This window comes from Pituophis catenifer, unplaced genomic scaffold (genome assembly GCF_029215685.1).
Source record: "Pituophis catenifer annectens isolate HBS135680 unplaced genomic scaffold, rPitCat1.0.hap2 SCAF_5, whole genome shotgun sequence".
In the NCBI taxonomy this organism is placed as follows: domain Eukaryota; kingdom Metazoa; phylum Chordata; class Lepidosauria; order Squamata; family Colubridae; genus Pituophis; species Pituophis catenifer.
Window position 1 is genome coordinate 86,053,880 of NW_027256885.1, and position 20,381 is coordinate 86,074,260.

General features: G+C 43.6%; 1 pseudogene; it reads right to left on the reverse strand.

The window, feature by feature from the left end:
• Positions 1-1,040: 1,040 nt before the first annotated feature.
• LOC139317728 (uncharacterized) lies at positions 1,041-2,003 on the reverse strand (annotated as a pseudogene).
• Between the last annotated feature and the right edge of the window lie 18,378 nt (positions 2,004-20,381).

Genomic DNA, 20,381 nt, shown 5'->3' on the forward strand with positions numbered 1-20,381 from the left:
TGTTTTAGGCCCAGTGCTCTTCAACATCTTCATCAATGACTTGGACGAGGGGATAGATGGGGAACTCATCAAATTTGCAGATGACACCAAGCTGGCAGGAATAGCCAACACTCCAGAAGATAGGCGCAAGATACAGAAGGATCTTGACAGACTTGAACATTGGGCACTATCTAACAAAATTAAATTCAACAGTGAAAAAAGCAAGGTTCTACATTTAGGGAAGAAAAACAAAATGTACAGGTACTGTATATGTGGTACCTTGCTCAATAGTAGTAACTGTGAGAGGGATCTTGGAGTCCTAGTGGACAACCATTTAGATATGAGCCAGTAGTGTGCAGCAGCTGCCAAAAAAGCCAACACAGTTCTGGGATGCATAAACAGAGGGATAGAATCAAGATCACGTGAAGTGTTAATACCACTTTATTTATTTATTTTTATTTTATTTTATTTTAATTTGATTTATATGCCGCCCTTCTCCGAAGACTCAGGGCGGCTTACAATGTGCTCAGCAATAGCCTTCATCCTTTTGTATATTTATACAAAGTCAGCTTATTGCCCCCACAAACTGGGTCCTCATTTCACCTACCTTAGAAAGGATGGAAGGCTGAGTCAACCTTGAGCCTTGGCGAGATTCGAACCCTGCAGTAATTGCAGGCAGCTGGTCTTAAGCAGCTTAATAACAGGGTGCCTCAAACCCTTGTACTACCAAGGCTCTTATAATGCCTTGGTAAGGCCACACTTGGAATATTGCATTCAGTTTTGGTCGCCACGATGTAAAAAAGATGTTGAGACTCTAGAAAGAGTGCAGAGAATAGCAACAAAGATGATTAGGGGACTGGAGGCTAAAACATATGAAGAACGGTTGCAGGAACGGGGTATGTCTAGTTTAATGAAGAGAAGTTTCCTCCTGCAGAACTGGTTGCCTTTCCATATGTAGTAAGTTGGAACTTCACAATATAAGAGGGTCCGTGCGAAAGCATTGGACTTTGCACAGCTCAAAAAAGGCCAGAAGTGTTGTTTTTGGAGGGTTATTCATCCTCTCAACAACATTGTCCTAAGTAAACTCTCTGGCCGTTTTCGAGATGTACGGCAAGGTGCATAACAGGAGGAAACCTTTCATGAATAGGGAAGCAGAGAATGCACCAGGCTGCCTCAGAGCTGCTGATGTATCGTCCTGCCTTGTACCTCATCACCTCGTCCACATCTTCAATGGTGAACGCTGCCTGGTCAGACCCTTTGTTAATATACTTTCAGTTGTATTTTATGGATTTAACTGAATTGCAGTATTCAACATTTATATGAGCCGAGAAGGTGCAAGACAGGACGGGGTTGTATGGCACCACCCAGCAATTGTCAAGATCGAGTCCAGTGATGTTGGCAGTGAAGCCACTGTCTGCTGGGGACCGCCTGTGATACTGAGGATAGCCATCCTCTCCGGTTTGAGTTTCCTTCAAAAAGGGCCGGGGGTACTTCTTGCTGCAGGTGCCATCCACCATGCAGGGTGAGTTCCTGTTGAGGGGTCCACATAGGCCATGGATCATTGTCATCTTCATAATGTCATGGAGGGCTAGGTCTAGGTTGGGATCAGGTACCTCAGCACTTATAATTTTGTCAATGGACTCTGGTCTTCTCTTCTCTTCTAGCCACAGAAGAATATGAACGTGGGGGAGTCCACGTTTCTGCCATTCCACGGAGTACATGTGACACCTGGTATTTCCAAAGATGCAACCTTTAGTGAGGAGCTTCATGATATGTTTCACGTGAAAAACCCTTGCCACTATGCCATGTCTATTGTGAGATTTTTGTCCGTGTTTCAAGATCTGTATGATTTCTGGCCATTTCGGATTGCAGGTAAATGTAATGAACAGATCTGGTCATCCGAAATGGGGCACATATGTCATCGCATCTTGAATTCGCTCATGCATGTACCGGGGTCCAGTGAAAGAAGATGGCAACACAACCATCTTGCCAAGCTGTGATAAGTGGCTGTCAGTTCTTGTCATGGCATCCTTCAGGTGCACATACTCCTCACTTCTCAGGTTTGTTTGTTTTTTTTGTTTCTACGAATCCAATTGAGTCTTTCACTCTCAATTTTCGCATACATATCAACCAGAAATTGATTGAGAAGGTTGCAGAACAGCAGTAGGTAGCATTCTTCGCCATCACGCTCTATTATCCTGTAGCTGTAAAAGGCAGCAGTGGACACTGTTTTCTTGAGAGGAACCTTGGTCTTTGTGTCGCACTGAGGTATATTGATGTAATAGCCATCTTCTCCACAGCAGAACATCAGAGGGTACCTGAGAGTGTCATAGGCACGGTGTGTCTCACTGATTCATAACAACCTGTTGTCTCTGCTGTGGAGAACGATATCTCTCTTCTCAAAATCCTGGCCAACAACGAGAACAGCCACTTCTGTAGTCATGGGGGCATTGAAATGACCTCAGTGCTCTCCAGAAGGCTTCCTATCGGCGTTAATCACTACTTGGAAGTCCTTGTGGCTCTTAGGAACAGAATCAACAGCAGCCTTAAGTTCCAGAATATACTTGTTCTGTTCACGCAGCAACTTCTGCAGTTGGCTAACCAGTTGTGGATTAACGCCTGGGTAGATTCCACAACGGATGTCCCTCTCATTGTCATCATCACCAACAAAGTATATCTGGAGAAATGAAGGCTGCTGCTGAGGCCCTGCCATGATACTCCCTATCCTGTGGTAGACCTGCCCCTGCACTGTGAATGTTGGCATAAAATTTCTCTCCTTCACCTCTCTGGCTCCAAAAGACATCATTTGGAAGCATCCGTTGTAATTCCGGACAGCAGAAAGAAAGTGCTTTGCCATTGGATGCTGGTGGGTGAGAAGGCTGTGTAAGGGTTCAGGTTAGGGCTGAAGGGGAGGGCGGTGGACTTTACTGCCACTGCAGCACATCCCCGGACTCTCATCCTGCCACTTTAGAGCACAGCACCAGACACAAGGTAACCAAGGTCCGAGATCAACAACCTTTTCCCTGGAATAATGAATCTGAGGTTCATATTGAAAACCAGAAAAATACTTATTAGTCCAAGGCATTGATCTCCTTTGTGACTGATTAATGTAGGGGTTATTAGATGTATACTTTTTTACAGCCTGTCTACTGACTTGTGGATGAGTTTGACGATACTTGTGGGAGGGGGAATAGAACTCCTTAGCATCAGAGGGCTGTTTGGAAAGTGAAACAGAATTTGCTGTGTGAGCAAGAAGGAGACAGGAAGGAGCCTGGCCGTGGCTTAGCTCAACTGTTCTGTAGTAAAGCTGCTTGCTGCTGTGAAAGTAAAACTGAAACTCCTCTCCTCTGCTTGTGTTTTGCTTTTGGAACAGATTTCTTTTCAGGTGGGGAGGGGGAGTAGAACTCCTTAGCATCAGAGCATGTTAATAATATAGGAAATACTAATGCTGTGATGGTCATTTCAAAAAATCCTTTCTTAGTAAGCACCTAGAAGCCAAGAGGAACATACGTGGCAAATTTCAACTTTGTAGGTGTCAGAGGCAATCAGCCCCGTTACCTTCCTGGGGTAATTGCCTGGATCGTGGCATTTTCCTTGTGTATACTTTTGAAAAATAAAACCAGAATACATCTTCTAATTAAACTCATATTTATTGTAAAGAAGAAAATAAAACACCTAACTGATCTAATTGGTTACATTTTGAAAAAGTTTGTGCCGGCTATTTCTCAGCCGGACCTTTCTGGCAAGAGAACAAAGGAAAGTGTGTGAAGAAGGAATGCAGATACACGTAGCTTACTGATAAGAAGTTGGCAAGCTACGGAAAGTCTGACAGTCCAGAAATGATGAGCTCAGCTGGTAAATAAAAAAACGCAGTGACAATCCCCTTCTTTTGCCAGTTGAGCGAATATCAGGTACCTCATCAAATAAGGCACATCTTCTTACGCAGATATTCGTGTTGAGCTGCTGGAAGTGGTTTGTTGAGCATATCAGCAATTTGATCATGTGTAGATACATACTGCATTTTAACAAAACCTTTTTTCACTAAATGTTTTATGTTTTGATAACGGATGTCAATGTGTCTGGACCTAGAACCTGTGAAATGTGACTCAGAAATATAAACCACCGATTCATTGTCTTCCATCACTGTGATCGGTCGGATCGGGTGTGTCCAGATATCTGTGACTAAAGCATCAAACCAAGTTAGAGAATTACATGCATCTGAAACACAAGCATATTGCAAGAGCCTTGATGGTACAGTGGTCTAAGCACCCTGTTATTAACACAGCTGCCTGCAATTACTGCTGGTTCAAATCTCTCCAAGGCTCAAGGTTGACTCAGCCTTCCATCCTTTCTAAGGTAGGTGAAATGAGGACCCAGTTTGTGGGGGCAATAAGCTGACTTTGTATAAAAATATACAAAAGTATGAAGGCTATTGCTTAATGCATTGTAAGCCGCCCTGAGTCTCCGGAGAAGGGCGGCATATAAATCAAATTTAAAAAAAAATATTCAGCTTCAGTAGATGAACAAGAAACAAAATTCTGTTTACGTACTTGCCAATAAACAGGACATCTATTTAAGAACATCATATAACCTGAAGTACTTTTACGTGATTTCTTATCACTTGCCCAATCAGAATCTGCATAACAACTTAATTCTGCATAATCAGTATGTGTTGGTTCTAACAATAACTTCATGTGTTTAGTGTATTTTAGGTATCTCAATAATTTCTTAACGCATGTCCAATGAAACTGTTTTGCCTTACCTACGTGTTGAGACAAGAGATTAACACTAAGTGCAATGTCGGGTCTGGTCCAACTACTAACGTACAACAGTGACCCAATAACTGAACGATAAAGTGTTTGATCCTCGAACTCAGGACTTGCTTCTTGTGTCAAGTTATGAAAATCTGTTTGCATGGGTGTCTTTGTTGTGTTAGCATCCTTCATGTTGCAATGATGCAAAATTTGTTCAATTTTATCCTCTTGTGAAAGACTAAACCCCTTCTGTGTTTTTTCAATCTGAACACCTAAATAAGTGCTAATATGACCTAATGATTTCAATGTGAAGTATCTCTGCAAAGCTTTGGCAAAAATTTCACTCATTTGCTTATTTGGACCAATATAAACAATATCATCAACATAAACAAGAACTATCTCATATGCATTGTTAGATCTTTTTGTGAACACGCACTCATCAGTTTCGGACTTAATAAAGCCCATTGAATTTAGTTTGTCAGTAAGACATAAATACCACATTAAACCAGACTGTTTCAGACCATAAAGACTTTTGTTTAGGAACCAGGCATCCCCTTCTTGCTGTCGGAATCCTGGAGGACTTCTCACGTAGATCTCTTCGTCTAGGTCTGCATGTAGATAAGCTGTGTCAACATCGAACTGGAAAACTTCTAAACCAAGGATAGTTGCAGTTGCTAAAGCAATTTTTACACTTTCAGTTCAAACTGTCGGTGAATAGGTATTTGTGTAGTCCTCAGGATAACGTTGAGCGAAACCCTGAACTACAAGTCTGGCCTTGTACAGTGACTCACCATTTGGCTTCTTTTTGATTCTGTAGACCCATCGAGTGCCAATGACCTTTTTGTTTGCTGGAGGTTTTGCAGGTGTAAACACTTTAAGTTTCTTTAGACTGTCCATTTCAACCTGCATTGCTTCATACCATTTGTCTTGCTCTGAATCAGGAAGCTGCTTGATTTGTGTGAAATTATCAGGTGGAAGTGTAACATTGCAAATCAAAGGCAAGGGTGTTTTTGTCAGTTGCCAAGAATATCGTTGTGGAGGGATTCCTTTTGTGGCCCTCTTGGAACGTCTCGGGACAACAGTCCAGTCTTCTTCTGCTTCGTCCTCGTCCTCACATTTGTCGCTAGCGTCAGCATCCGCGGCTTGCGAAGATGGAACATCGGGTTGAGAAGAACCAGTGGAATCTTGATCATCAATCTGCGTGGCATCAGCAGTATCATCTCTAGGAAAATAAACTCCAGGATCATTGGAATGAATCCTGGACCAGTCAACATCTTCCTCAAAATTAGCAGATTGGGAAATCACAATTACATGTTTAGAGTCAATAAATTTGCTCCATTTTGAATTATCATCAATACCCATAAATCTCAGTCTCTTTGCTGCTGGACCTCCTTTTCTTCTTTGAGCTAAGGGAATGTTCACCATAGCATATGAACCAAAAATATGGATGTTTTTAAGATCGGGCTTGTAGCCATACAACATGAAGAAAGGAGTCTGATTCATTACACTGCTCCAAGTACGGTTGACAATGTAATTTGCATATTTTATAGCTTCACCCCAGTATATCATATCAAGGTTGGCGTCTTCTAGGAGACAACACATCATGGTTTGCAGGACCCCTTGTCTTCTTTCTACGACCCCATTATGAACCGGTGTGTAAGGGGCCAACGTCTGATGAAGAATTCCATTCTTACGCATCCAGTCCTGGAAACGCTGAGACATGAATTCAGTACCATGATCACTCTGGATTCTGGCGATGTGAACTTGGTGTTGGGTAAAAACAAGGGCTGCAAAGTCTTTAAAGATCTGAAAAGTCTCAGATTTTTCTTTCATAGGATATACATATCCATATCTAGAGTAATTATCAACAATTGTTAGAAAATATTTTCTACCACCAAATGATGGCGGAAAAGGACCAACTATGTCAGTGTGAACCAAATCAAAAATGCGTTTTGACAGGCGTGTAGCGCGTTTGGGAATGGCTGCTGCTTTGGATTTGGCCTTTTTGCATACAGCACAATCCAAAAACACCTTACACCCCTTTAGATCCAAACCTTTTGCGAACTCCGGCATCTTCCTAAGAACACGGAAACTGGCATGCCCCAATCTTCTATGCCATTTATGGATACACCTAGAATGCAAAGGTTTACCAGTTAGTGAATTTTCAACATTAACAGTTTTATGAGGAACCTCAGGCTTGCTCTGAGCAACCTGTTTCCCAATTTTCTTTTTTTTTTGGCTTTAGGAGCCTTTGGAATAGCAACAGGATCTCTCTCTGGAGCATCTCTCTCTGGGCCTGTGCTCTCTCTTTTTGGATTTTGTATACTTGCCTGTGTTTGCGGTTTAGGCTTTGGCTTTAATTAATAAACACCACCAATTAATATGGTTTCAGCAACAATATCTCCATCTTTAACTATGTAACTTGCTTTTTCAAGGTGGTGAACCTGGAATTTTAACATTCTAGACAAGTGACATTGACTAAGCAAATTACTGGTTGCTGTTGGTATGTAATAAACATCAGGAATGAATGCATCGAGCTCTTCAACATAAACAGTTCCTTTTCCTTTGACCTGACAAGGATGATTTGAAAAAGAATAAAGTTGAGGCTTCCGGTTTGGCTTCCGTCATCGCTAGATGGTCTTTTGGGACCGCCACCCCCGCCGCCCGTAAAGAGCCACCTTTACAGTTGAGAGGCGGCTCGAAAAACTCTGTTTCTTTAAGGAAATGTGAGGAGAGCTGGCAAGAACAGGTAGAGCCCTCTGCGAAGTCCCCAGAGTTGTTTTTTTTTACTCTTGGGGAGGAAGCGGGATGAGGCTCCCTATCCAGCTCGCCGCTGCTCCGGGCTTCGGGGGAACTCTGCGCTTTGCAGAGCTAGATGATGTGACCAACCTAATCAGCGAAAACTAACAGATTGCTTGAATAAGCAGGATGAAATCCGGATTGGGGACTCAAAATTGCAAGTATTTGTAACAACCCTATGATTGATTTTAAGAATGAAGAAAGAGTGAAAGGGGAAAAAAAAGTTTAAAATGGCGGCTGGCTGAGGCTTGAGAAGAAAGCTGAAAGTGAAAGTCTTTCCGTTTGAATGGTTTAATATGCTACAAAGTATTTGAAGCAATAGCGCTGGCTAGAAGAGAAGAGAAAAATTTCTGTTTTATGCTTCTTCCTTCTTAGAGACTTGATATTGATATTGTGTGGAGAGAAGACTTTTTCTTTAAAAAGAGTCTGTTTGCGTGGCAGGATGGCGTTAAAACTGACAAAGCCAGACAACCAAGATGTGGGGGGGGGGGCTCCCCCATTTATAAATCACAAGAGCAATTTTTGAGCTCACAGATGCAGAAGAATGGTTTTAAAGATTTAAAGGAATTTGTTGTGGAGGAGTTGGCAAGACATGATGAGATTATGAACCAGAATCTTGAAAAATTTAGACAGGAAATTAAAGAGTTGGTTCAACAAAAGTATGATAACCTGAAGCACTATATTGTAACAGCTTTTTTTTTTTTAATTTGATTTATATGCCGCCCTTCTCCGGAGACTCAGGGCGGCTTACAATGCATTAAGCAATAGCCTTCATACTTTTGTATATTTATACAAAGCCAGCTTATTGCCCCCACAAACTGGGTCCTCATTTAACCTACCTTAGAAAGGATGGAAGGCTGAGTCAACCTTGAGCCTGGTAAGATTCGAACCTGCAGAAATTGCAGGCAGCTGTGTTAATTACAGGGTGCATTAAACCACTGTACTACCAAGGCTCTGGTAGTAAAAGCTTTGAAAAGCTTTTCAGAAGTAATTCTAAAGATGGATAAAGATATCAATTTAGAAATAGAGTCTAAAATGAAGGAAGCTGATTATAAGATTTATAATCTGGATAATAAAATACAAAGAATTGAAAATGATTTGACAATGATTCAAGAAAATAGCTCAGAAGTAGAGTCTAAATTGAAGGAAGCTGATCACAAGACTTACAATGTAGATAATATAAAGCAAAGGATTGAAAATGAAGTTACAATGATGCAATTCAGATCCATGGAATTTGCGATCAGAATGAGGGGAATACAGGAAAATAACAGAGAGGACTTGAGAAAGATGTCTGCTGAAGTTCTGGCTGTGATTTTAAAGGTTAGTTTTGAAGAGGTATTCTGTAAGATTGATAAGGTCTACAGAATAAATTCTTGGGTGGCAAAGCAAAGACAATTGCCTAGAGATGTGGTGATTTATTTTACTGATAAAGGAATAAGAAATGATATTGTGCAAAAGTCTTTTAACTCCACTCTAGAAATGAATGGAATGAAGATCTGGATATATAAAGAGCTGCCGTCCAAGATGTTAAAAGATAGAAAGGACTTTGGATTTTTGGTGACTGAGCTAAAGAAACAAAACATCCCATTTAGGTGGGATGCTCCAGTTGGTATAATATTGAGATATCAAGGAGAAAGATATCAATTAAACACTGTTGAAAAAGCGGAAGAATTTTACTACAAGGTTTTTAAAATGGGCCCAACATCTCCACGTATGTCATCAGTGTCAGGAATACAGGAGGTGGATAAAGAAAAGCAAAATGAACAAGAGATTGAAACTCAGGTTAAGCAGATGGAGATGGAGGTAATGGAAAAACAACAAGTTATAGAGGGCTTTTTGGATGAGCCGCTTTTGGATTCTCCTTCAGAGGCTATAGCTGGATCACCTATAAATATAAGAGAGGCGGCTTTGGATCTCGATTTGATGTCTTATCAAGTTAAAGACCAGCATGTAATTCAATCAGCTGATATACAAGTCCTAGAAAGGCAACCAGGGTGGAGATCTAAACCACAAGTTAAGAAAAGAAGAAGCAGGTTCTACAAAACTAAAATTTTTTAAACTAAACAATTCTTTTTTAGCCAACAGATTAATGCCAGTTATTTAAGAGACGATTAAATATAATAAGCGGGATTTATAGAAGGCTGATACATGAAAATATAACTGAGGCAAATTACAGACTTATACTATTTTGAGAAGAATAACAGATCTCTGCAGTGCTGGTGTTTTTGGGATGTGGAAGATGGCCTGTGATTGAGCGGACTGGAACTTTCTATTTTGGACTCTCTGAAAAATGGATTACGTATATGTTGAGCTATAAGGCAAGAGAACTATGGAATTGGGGCATGCAGATGATCTGGCTGTTACCCTAACGTGGTTGTTGGAATTAATAATCTAGACAAAAGACATTACAGAAGATACCATATGGAATATAAATATAAAGTCACTCGGGGGGGGGTTATATACAGAAATACTTATTAATGATGGGGCAGATGGTAATTGAAGATACTGAATACACTGTTGGAAGCAGGACTTGATGTTACTCTAACATGGTCGATGGAATTAACAATGTAGTTGAAAGACATTACAGAAGATACTATATGGAACACAAATTTAAAGTCATTTGAGGGTTTTATGGAAATATCTTTTAGTGATATAGGCAGAAGAATAAAGATTAAATATATTATGTATGGTAGACCTGTAGGAAAGTGGGTGATATAAAATTGATATGGTACAAGGGGATAGGTTAGGTTACTGATTGCTTAGTTTAGGAAAAGTGATGTTATGTTTAGATATTAATATATTTAAAAGAAATATAAGTATCCAGGTGGAGGAAATGGGTAGATTATGAGTAGAATAAATGCCAAATTAGGATCTATTATATAGTTTTTAGCTGAATGCTGTTAAATGTATAGTATACAGGGGATATAATAATAATGTTAGGAAGAAATGTATAGCACATAGGGGGTGGTGTATAAGGGTGGTAAAGTATTATATAATGTGATATTATTTATTTATTTATTTATTTATTTATTTATTTATTCGATTTGTATACCGCCCTACTCCCGAAGGACTCAGGGCGGTGAACAGCCAAACAATAAAATAACATAGACATAAAAAATTTAAAAACCAGATAAAATCAAATTAAATTATTTTGGCCCAGACAGATTAAAACACCCCAATAATTTAAAAACAGATTAAAATTTACATATTTAAAAGGGAAGAGATTAGGCCAAGCCCGCCTGCTGGAATAAAAAGGTCTTCACAGCGCGGCGGAAGGTGCGCAGATCCGGGATCCTCCGTATCTCCGGGGGGAGCTCATTCCAGACGGTAGGTGCCCCCACAGAGAAGGCTCTCCCCCTAGGGGTCGCCAGCCGACATTGTTTGGCTGACGGCACCCGGAGGAGTCCCTCTCTATGAGAGCGAACTGGCCGGTGGGAGGCTATTGGTGGTAGTAGGCGGTCCCGTAGATAACCAGGTCCTAAGCCATGGAGCGCTTTAAAGGTGGTAACCAAAACCTTGAAGCGCACCCGGAAGACCACCGGGAGCCAGTGCAGCTCGCGCAGGAGAGGTGTCACATGGGAGCGCCACGTCGCTCCCATTACCACCCGCGCGGCCGCACTCTGCGCCAGTTGGAGCCTCCGGGTGCTCCTCAAGGGGAGCCCCATGTAGAGAGCATTGCAATAGTCCAGGCGGGAGGTGACGAGGGCATGAGTGACCGTGCGTAACGAGTCCCGATCCAGAAAGGGACGCAACTGGCGAATCAGGCGAACCTGATGAAAAATCCTCCCGGTCACGGCCGTCAAGTGCTCTTCTAAAGACAGCCGTGAATCCAGGAGGACGCCCAAGTTGCGAGCCCTCTCCGTGGGGGCCAATGATTCGCCCCCAATAGTCAGTGATGGCGTCAACTGCCTATATCGGGACGTCGGAAACCACAGCCACTCGGTCTTGGATGGGTTGAGCCTGAGCCTGTTCCTCCCCATCCAGATCCGTACGGCCTCCAGGCACCGGGACATCACTTCAAGGGCATCGTTGGGGTGATCCGGGGTGGAGATGTACAGCTGGGTGTCGTCAGCGTACTGATGGTACTCCACCCCGAAACCACGGATGATCTCGCCCAGCGGCTTCACATAAATGTTGAACAGGAGAGGTGAGAGGACCGACCCTTGCGGCACCCCACATATGAGGGGCCTCGGGGTCGACCTCTGTCCCCCTGCCAACACAGACTGCGACCGGTCAGAGAGAAAGGAGGAGAACCACCGCAACACAGTGCCTCCCACCCCCAACTCTTCCAACCGGTGCAGCATGATACCATGGTCGATGGTATCAAAAGCCGCTGAGAGATCTAACAGGACCAGGACAGAGGAGCACCCCCTGTCCCGAGCCCTCCAGAGATCATCAACCAACGCGACCAATGCCGTTTCTGTGCTGTACCCGGGCCTGAAGCCCGACTGGAACGGATCCAGATACGTCGTTTCATCCAGGTGCTGGGGGAGCTGTTGCGCAACCACACTCTCAACAACCTTCGCCACAAAACGAAGGTTGGAGACCGGACGATAATTTACCAACATTGCCGGGTCCAGGGAAGGCTTCTTGAGGAGAGGCCTCACCACCGCCTCTTTCAAGGCGGCAGGAAAGACACCCTCACCCAACGAAGCATTTATAATCCCCTGGAACCAGCCTCGTGTCATCTCCCGAGAAGCCAGCACTAACCAGGAGGGACACGGGTCCAATAAACAGGTGGTCGCGTTCAGTCTACCCAGAATCCTGTCCACGTCCTCAGGGGTCACAGGATCAAACTCATCCCAGATAACATTCTCAAGACCTGCCCCAGTCCCTCCCCCTGAGACTACCCAGTCGGAGTCCAGATCTTCCCGAATCTGAGTGATTTTGTCATACAGATACTGAACAAAGTCCTCGGCTCTACCCTCCAAGGGGTCCTCCCGCGCTTCCTGATGGAGCAGGGAGCGGGTCACCCTAAACAGGGCGGCCGGGCGATTATCTGATGACGCAATAAGAGCAGCAAAATAGTTACATTTCGCTGCTTTTATTGCCACTAGGTAATTCCTAATATGAGATCTTACCAGTGTCCGGTCAGATTCAGAAAGACTGGCCCTCCAACTGCTCTCTAGGCATCTTTTCCGGCGCTTCAACTCCCTCAGCTCCTCAGTGAACCAAGGAGCTAAATGAGATCGGCGCCGGGTCAGAGGCCGCAAAGGCACGACTCGGTCCAGAGCTCCAGCGGCCGCCCTATCCCAGGCGGCCACTAGGTCTCCAGTCGAGGCGTGTGCCAGAGCCTCAGGGAATGGCCCAAGCTCCATCTGGAACCTATCAGGTTCCATCAGGCGCCTGGGGCGGAACCATCTTACCGGCTCCGCCTCCCTGCGGCGGGGTGTAGCGGTTCGAAGGTCGAGACAAAGGAGAGAGTGATCAGACCATGACAAGGGCTTGATGACTATATCCCCTATCTCGAGATCACTCAACCACTGTCCAGAGACAAAAACCAGATCCAGCGTGTTTCCCCCCGTGTGGGTAGGGTCATGAATTAACTGGGTCAGGTCCATGGCTGTCATGGAAGCCATGAACTCCTGAGCCACCTCTGACGCCTCACCCACGGACGGCAGGTTGAAATCCCCCATGACCATAAGCCTAGGGGTATCAACCGCCACCGCGGCGATGACGTTGAGTAGCTCAGGCAGGGCTGCTGCCACGTGGCAGGGAGCCAGGTACGTGATCAGCAAACCCCTCTGAACCCCGTGACCCCATTTCACAAGGAGGGATTCACAGCCGGCCGTCTGAGGAACAGTGGCCTCCCTTGGTCTCAGGCCTTCTTTAATGATAACCGCTACCCCCCCCGCCCCTCCCCTGTGACCTTGGCTGATGGAATGCGTGGAAACCTGGTGGGCACATTTCAACGAGGGGAACCCCCCCCTCCTGGCCCAACCAGGTCTCCGTAATACCTGCCAGGTCCGCACCCCCCTCCTGAATAAGATCACAAATGAGGGGGGCTTTATTTACTACGGACCTGGCATTGCACAGCATCAGCCGAAGGCCTGGGCCCTGAGGGTCTATGCAACCTGGAGAACGGGTGGAGCCTAGGGGGCCGGAGCATGCCACCGCTCGTAGACAGCGGGTGCGCGCTCCCCTAACATGATATGGCCCCCTGCTCCCGCCATATCTACCCCTCCCACTCACAGTACTGATGTTTGAAACACTATCCGGATGAGCTCTAACACCCCCCTCGACCCCAGGTCCCCCACCCCCCCCCGCCGCACTTCGAGGCCAGACCGAACCCTCCCCCTTGTGGGTTTTCCCCCCAAACCCACAACCCGAGTTCTAATTCGACCCTCCCCCTCCCTGGGACCCCTTAAAAGTTTAATTAAAAAATTTGATAAAAAACCCCACAACCCCCTGGTTTTCACATGCCACCTCTCTGGGTCCCAAAACCCATCCTTGAGGTAGGCTCTTGATAATGTGGAGGGCCAGATCTGCGAGAGGGGGGAATCTCGCAGCGCAAGAAGTTCATAGGTAGTATACATCTTAGGTTACAGCGAGGGAGGCGGAGATCATAATCAGGGGTCCATTTGGTAATCCCAAAATCAGATGTAACACACAGCCATGCGGCTCCACCGGTAAATACACTGTCCTCTCACGACAGTTTGAGGGGTCTTTCACAGTTTCAGCCAACGGAGAATGACATCCAGCCCGCCCTCTCACGGCGGGAGGCCCTTAAATAGCCCAAGAGATAGAAATGCTCCATCCATCCGGTGGTGAATTCATGATGTAAAAAGACGACCCCCTCAGTGGTTGCCACAATGGATTGTCCCAAGGTTGGAGAGAATGATTTATAGTTTAGTCAGTCAGTTCATCCGGGGGTTAAGATGACAGTCCCTGCTCTTTATAGTCGCACCAATAGGATAGTTCCAGTAGGAGACACAAAAACATACGGGGGAAGGGGAGGGGAGGGGGGGAGAAACCCCTTTCCCTGGGGCCAGATGGTAGCCCATTTCACGGCCTAAACAAGGTCCGGGAGGGAGGGGGGGCGGGGGGAGAGAAGGGCTGGCATCAATGCAACAGGAGGAGAAACCCCTCCCCCGGCCACCAGCCCTTTCTCCTCCAGTTCTTCCAAGTAAAAACCCCCAGTTCTTCCTGGTAACATAACCCAATGCCATGTCCCAGCCTCCAGTACATTTCTCGGAGGCCTCCAGGTCCTCTGCAGCCGCCAGGATCTTCCTGAAGGGGTCTCTCACTACCCAAAGCCAGAAACTGGCTGCTGGAATCCCCTCCGTCGCTAGCCCCGCCATCAAGGCCACCATTGCCTTCGTCTCTCAATGCCTCTCAATGCCTCTAGCAACGCTGCTAGCAACGCCGCCGCTGCCGCTGCCGTCGTTCTCTCACAGCCGGTAAGCCACCTTTCTCCCTCCAGATATTAATCTGGACTTCATCTTGGAGAAGCCATGGGGGGAGGGGAGGGGGAGGGGGGTTAGGGAGGGGGGGAAAGGGGGGAAAATTTGTATTTGAAAAACTTTTTCAATAAAAAAAAAAGTGGTTCAGAACAGGGTGAATAAAAATCAATGATTTTTTTAAAAAATCAAAAAAATCAGATTTTTTTGATTTAAACCGGATTTATTTGATTTAAATCGGATTTTTTTTATTTAAATCAGATTTTTTAAAATAAAATGCTTTTTGAGGAAAATATATTACCATCCAAAGGTTATTCCATCATGAAATAAAGATTAGTTTTTTAATTATGTAAAAAAAAAAGAATAAAGTTCACGTAGTTCAGGTTCAGGCTCGTGCATCTCTGTAAAAAGTTCATTTCTGTAGGTAACATGCGATGCTGCACCACTGTCCAAAGTCCACAGGAGTCGTCTGTCGTACTCTGGTTGAGGTTGTGGATCATTGGTTAAAGCCAATGTGGCGAGTGGAGCTTGTGGATCACGCCGGGGACCGCGACGACCTTGTCTACCGCCTCTGCCTCTGCCTCTGGAGTCTATTCCTCTGGGCTGGTACGAGACGGGAGCTGGAACTCATTGGGGACAATCCCGGGTGGCATGTCCCACACGATCACAGATGTAGCATCTTGGCATCCTTGGAGCATAGGTCCTTCCTCGGAAGGGGCACCTAGCTGGAGCTCTTGATGCGGGTGGTCCTCTCAAGTGTGGAGTAGCTAGCATGAGTGCTTCTTCTTCAATTAAAAGTCTGCATACATTGTCCACTGTGCGTTGAGCAATAGGGACTTGGTTAATCTTTGTAATGGCATCTTTCCATTCATAGTTCAAAGAATTAATGATAATGCTGATCATTTGAGTATCTTCAATATTATAGCCTCTTTCTCTCAATTCTCTTCTGATTCCTTTCAGTTTGGTCAAATGTCCTCCAATTTGTTCACCAGGTTTCAATCTCGAACCATGGAATTCAGACATGAGCAAACATGAAGATTCAATTGAAACAGGCCTGTAGCAATTTTCCAATTGGGCCCAAATTTGTTGGGCCGTTGCATCAGGCGAAAATGTAACCTGCAGTTCAGTATCCATGGACATCAATAATGTTGTGCAAGCTTTAGTTTCTAAATCTCTTATTGCAGGGGACCATGGCTGAGCAGGCGGATTAAAAACCATACAGTGAGTGCCTTCTCTATGAAGTAGCAATCCAATCTCACTGACCCAGGCCTTATAATTCTGTCCTGACATCTTTAATTTTGACTCACCAGCTAGTGGAGCAACAGAAAATGCCTGGTGAGGAATGTGTATTTGAGGTGCTGGCTGTGGAAGTAAAGGCACTTGTTGCGCTGGAGGTGGACCAGGAGCTGGCCCTGGTTGTACAGCTGGAGGCATGTGTGCATGCATTTGTGGTTGAGGCTGTTGCACTGGAATCTGCTGTGTTCCAGCTGCCATCTGTGCTTGAGCTGCAATATTAGCATGACCTGCTGGAGATGTAGTCATTTGCCTTTGCTGCATTAAGCTTTGTTGTGTTCCATCTAAAAGGACACCAGCGCCACCAGGAGGTGCTGGAGATTGGGCCTGTGGAGACACTTGTGGGATTGCAGCCTGAATCTCTGAGTGAGTTAGAGACAAGTTTGCCAGAGTCTGCTGTAATAATTCAAAATGTTCATGTAGACTACGTTGCCTTTCAGCTTTCTCTAGTAAATTCCTTTCACCAGCAGATGGTGCTGCACTTTTAGTTTTGGGCAGCTCAGATAATTTCTGTGCCTTCGTGGCATATGTAATCTCAGAAGGGAGGACTTTGTGTGACGTGTGCACTGCTCTCTGTTCTGATTGGCCTGACACAAAATCCACCAGGGGGAGTGTCTTTGGCTCCGAAGAAGAAGCCAAAATGGCGCTTTTAGAGATTTTGAAGTCACGAGATTCTCCCTTATCTTGCTCAAGCATAAACAAATCCATTTTTGCCTGGGATAGCTTCTGTTCAAAAATTTCTATCTGGTCACGATAGTTTCTTATAGCTTGCTCTTTAGGAGTGACCCTGAAGGTTTGAGAGGGATAATAAAATGTTTCTCTCTCTGCGTGGGAGTAAAAAGGCTTTGCCATTTGTGGAGAATCTGGCTCTGCACCAAGCGTTACAAATTCAGAAGGTTCTGGGGAGACAGTTTGAGAGCTTGCATAATTAGAAGGAGACGCTACTGACCTCAGTTGTAGCACGTTATCTTCAAAAACAGTTTCTCTCTTATCTTTCTCCTGATGCCTTTTTAAGAGCATTTCGTCTGTTACTTCTCCCACGGCTTCTAGTTCCAGGCGTGTGGCTGTAGCAAGGGGCTGAAATCTTGAGGGTCTTTCTATCTCCTGCTCTTCATCCGAAGAGGATAAAGCTCTGGGCTTCATTTTGCCCTTTTCCTTCATTTTGCCCTTTTTCTTCTTTCTCGGCATTTTTGCAAAAAATAATTAGCGTACCTCAGTAGCTAAAAACTAATTGCCTATGCACTTATCATCAAAAGTAACAAGCAAGGAAAAAAACCATAAATCAACCATCCTCTGCTACCATTGTCAGAGGCAATCAGCCCCGTTACCTTCCTGGGGTAATTGCCTGGATCGTGGCATTTTCTTTGTGTATACTTTTGAAAAATAAAACCGGAATACATCTTCTAATTAAACTCATATTTATTGTAAAGAAGAAAATAAAACACCTAACTGATCTAATTGGTTACATTTTGAAAAAGTTCATGCCGGCTATTTCTCAGCCGGACCTTTCTGGCAAGAGAACAAAGGAAAGTGTGTGAAGAAGGAATGCGGATACACGTAGCTTACTGATAAGAAGTTGGCAAGCTACGGAAAGTCTGACAGTCCAGAAATGATGAGCTCAGCTGGTAAATAAAAAAACGCAGTGACAGTAGGCTTTACGGTTCTGGAGATTTTGTGATGATGCGTGAGTGGTATTTCGCTTTTATATATATAGATTAATCATACTCACATAATTATAATATTATAAATATTAAAATTAAAGTTATTAACATGTTAATATTTGCTCCACCATGTATATAATCCTTCATCATTTAATTATTCAATATTTTAATACACAATACTAATCACAATAGTAATATTATTTAAGTATACGTAGTAAAATCATCTTTCAACTTCTAATCTTTACCTCTACCTATTAATTTTAAAATATTGTATAGTAATATGTATAATAATATTTCCCCCTTTCTACCTCTATTCTAATTCTTAATAGAACAAATCTTATATTAGGAAGTATTCTATTTCTATCCATCATCTCTTGCCTGTTTTAGTATTTCAATTCTTGATGATTTTTTGGCATGTCTCCCATACTCCTCCCTTGGAATTTTGTATCTCCATGCATCATTCATATTTGATCTAAGTAGTTCATTTGTTCCTACATCTACCTCTTGCTGCCAAACCTTCAATACGCCTATCAGTGCCTCTTTCCTCACTTCAGGAATGTCTTTCTGTTTATCCAGTTCTATTTTTTGATCTCTTAATATATGACCTGCCTGATTTATTTCATAAGTTTTTATTATCTCTTTCTTCTCCTTATCTTCGTTTCATTTGTTGTTTTATCTGATCTATCCTTTCCTCTGTTCTTTCTATTTTCTCCTCTATTTTCTGGGTTTCTTGTTCATTTTTCATTGTCATTTGCTGAGAATTTTCTGGTCTCACAACTATATCATGTATCGGATCCTTTATTTCCCTGTGGTTCCTTGTTATAGTTTCATGAATACTTTGAAACATCAATAATATTTCTTTTTGAAATACACTTATTTTTCCCTGTTGAAACATTTTGCCTTATTTTGATGGATCAAAAAGTTACTCAATCTACCAAAGTCCCAAAATCTGAGTTATCTGTAACACCAGAAAGCCAATATTGAAACAGTTTACTCAGTCCCAAAATTATTCCTCAGGATGCACAATATTTATAGTTCTTTATAGTCCTCAACAGGTCAGTTTACTCCTAAGTTCGCCAAAAAGTTTTTTTTTTATATTTTTCTTCTTTCGTCTCTTAAGCAGTTATCAGACAGCATTTATATTCCTAGGTGATCCATCAGATTTCCCCATGTCTTCTTAAGTCACATAGTCAATTCTTCAATTTCAGTGATAATTCCTGGTATTTGTAATCCACTCTACTTAGAAATCTTCAAAAGTCTCACAATTTGTTCCTCATCAGCCGTGAAACAAATAAGAATAAAACAATATGCAAAAAGGCAGTCTTCCAGGTGTTGTTTGTCTCCACTCTCTTTTCTGCCTTATCAATCCTCAGATTTTTCCAAGGTTATTCCCAGCCTTGTAAAAGTATAGTATATATTCTTTCACCAGTAGATGGCACCTTTGCCTAAAATTTCAACATTACACAAAATCTAACAGCTGATTGCTGTTCCAATTTTCTTCAAGCAATTTCTTCCAATAATCAACCAAATATTCCCAGCATTTTAAAATGCCTTTTAAAAATATTACCAATAAAATGTTCAAATCCAGTCTTTCTATATTTTAAAACTTTGTATTCTTCCCTTAAGTTTCACTTTTTTGGGGGGTCTGTAATCTTTCTCTGTGTTTATTCGCCACTTTCTCACCGCTTTAGAGAGTCTTTCTTTTAAAATTTCTTTTCTTTGGGATTAGATCTCTGTTGTGACTCCAACCCCCGAGCCCGTCTTATCAGAGGGAGAAGACTCCGAAAGTGAAGGAGAGGAGTTGGCAAGGCCTCCCTCTCCAGGACCCTCCTCTCTGACAATGCCTCAGGTGTCTCCCGATGGAGAAGAGATAGGCCAGGAGCCAGGCATCTCTGAGCAGCCGAAGTTAGACAGTGACAAAGATAAGTCTTGGCTGGATCCCCAACAGCATCGGAAAGACAAGCGCACGCAGCAGAGAAGAAGGCGTGCCAGAGATTAAGCTGAGTCACTGGACCGCACCCCACAGGGGATAAAAGGGGGTGTGGTGGCCATTCAGGCTTTGTGATGGACAAAACTGAACAGCTAGCAAGTCATACTGCATTTCTGGAACTTCGTTATATGCCCTCCTTGGATTTATTATGGACTTGACTTTTTTTTTTTAATTTGATTTATATGCCGCCCTTCTCCGGAGACTCAGGGCGGCTTACAATGCGTTAAGCAATAGCCTTCATTCTTTTGTATATTTTATACAAAGTCAGCTTATTGCCCCCACAAACTGGGTCCTCATTTCACCTACCTTAGAAAGGATGGAAGGCTGAGTCAACCTTGAGCCTTGGAGAGATTCGAACCAGCAGAAATTGCAGGCAGCTGTGTTAATAACAGGGTGCACTAAACCCCTGTACTATCAAGGCTCTTGACAAGACTTGACAATTCTTTGGCTTTGTGAATTTATTTTGGTTTATCTGACGGAGGAGGAATACCTCCCTCTGTGAGTA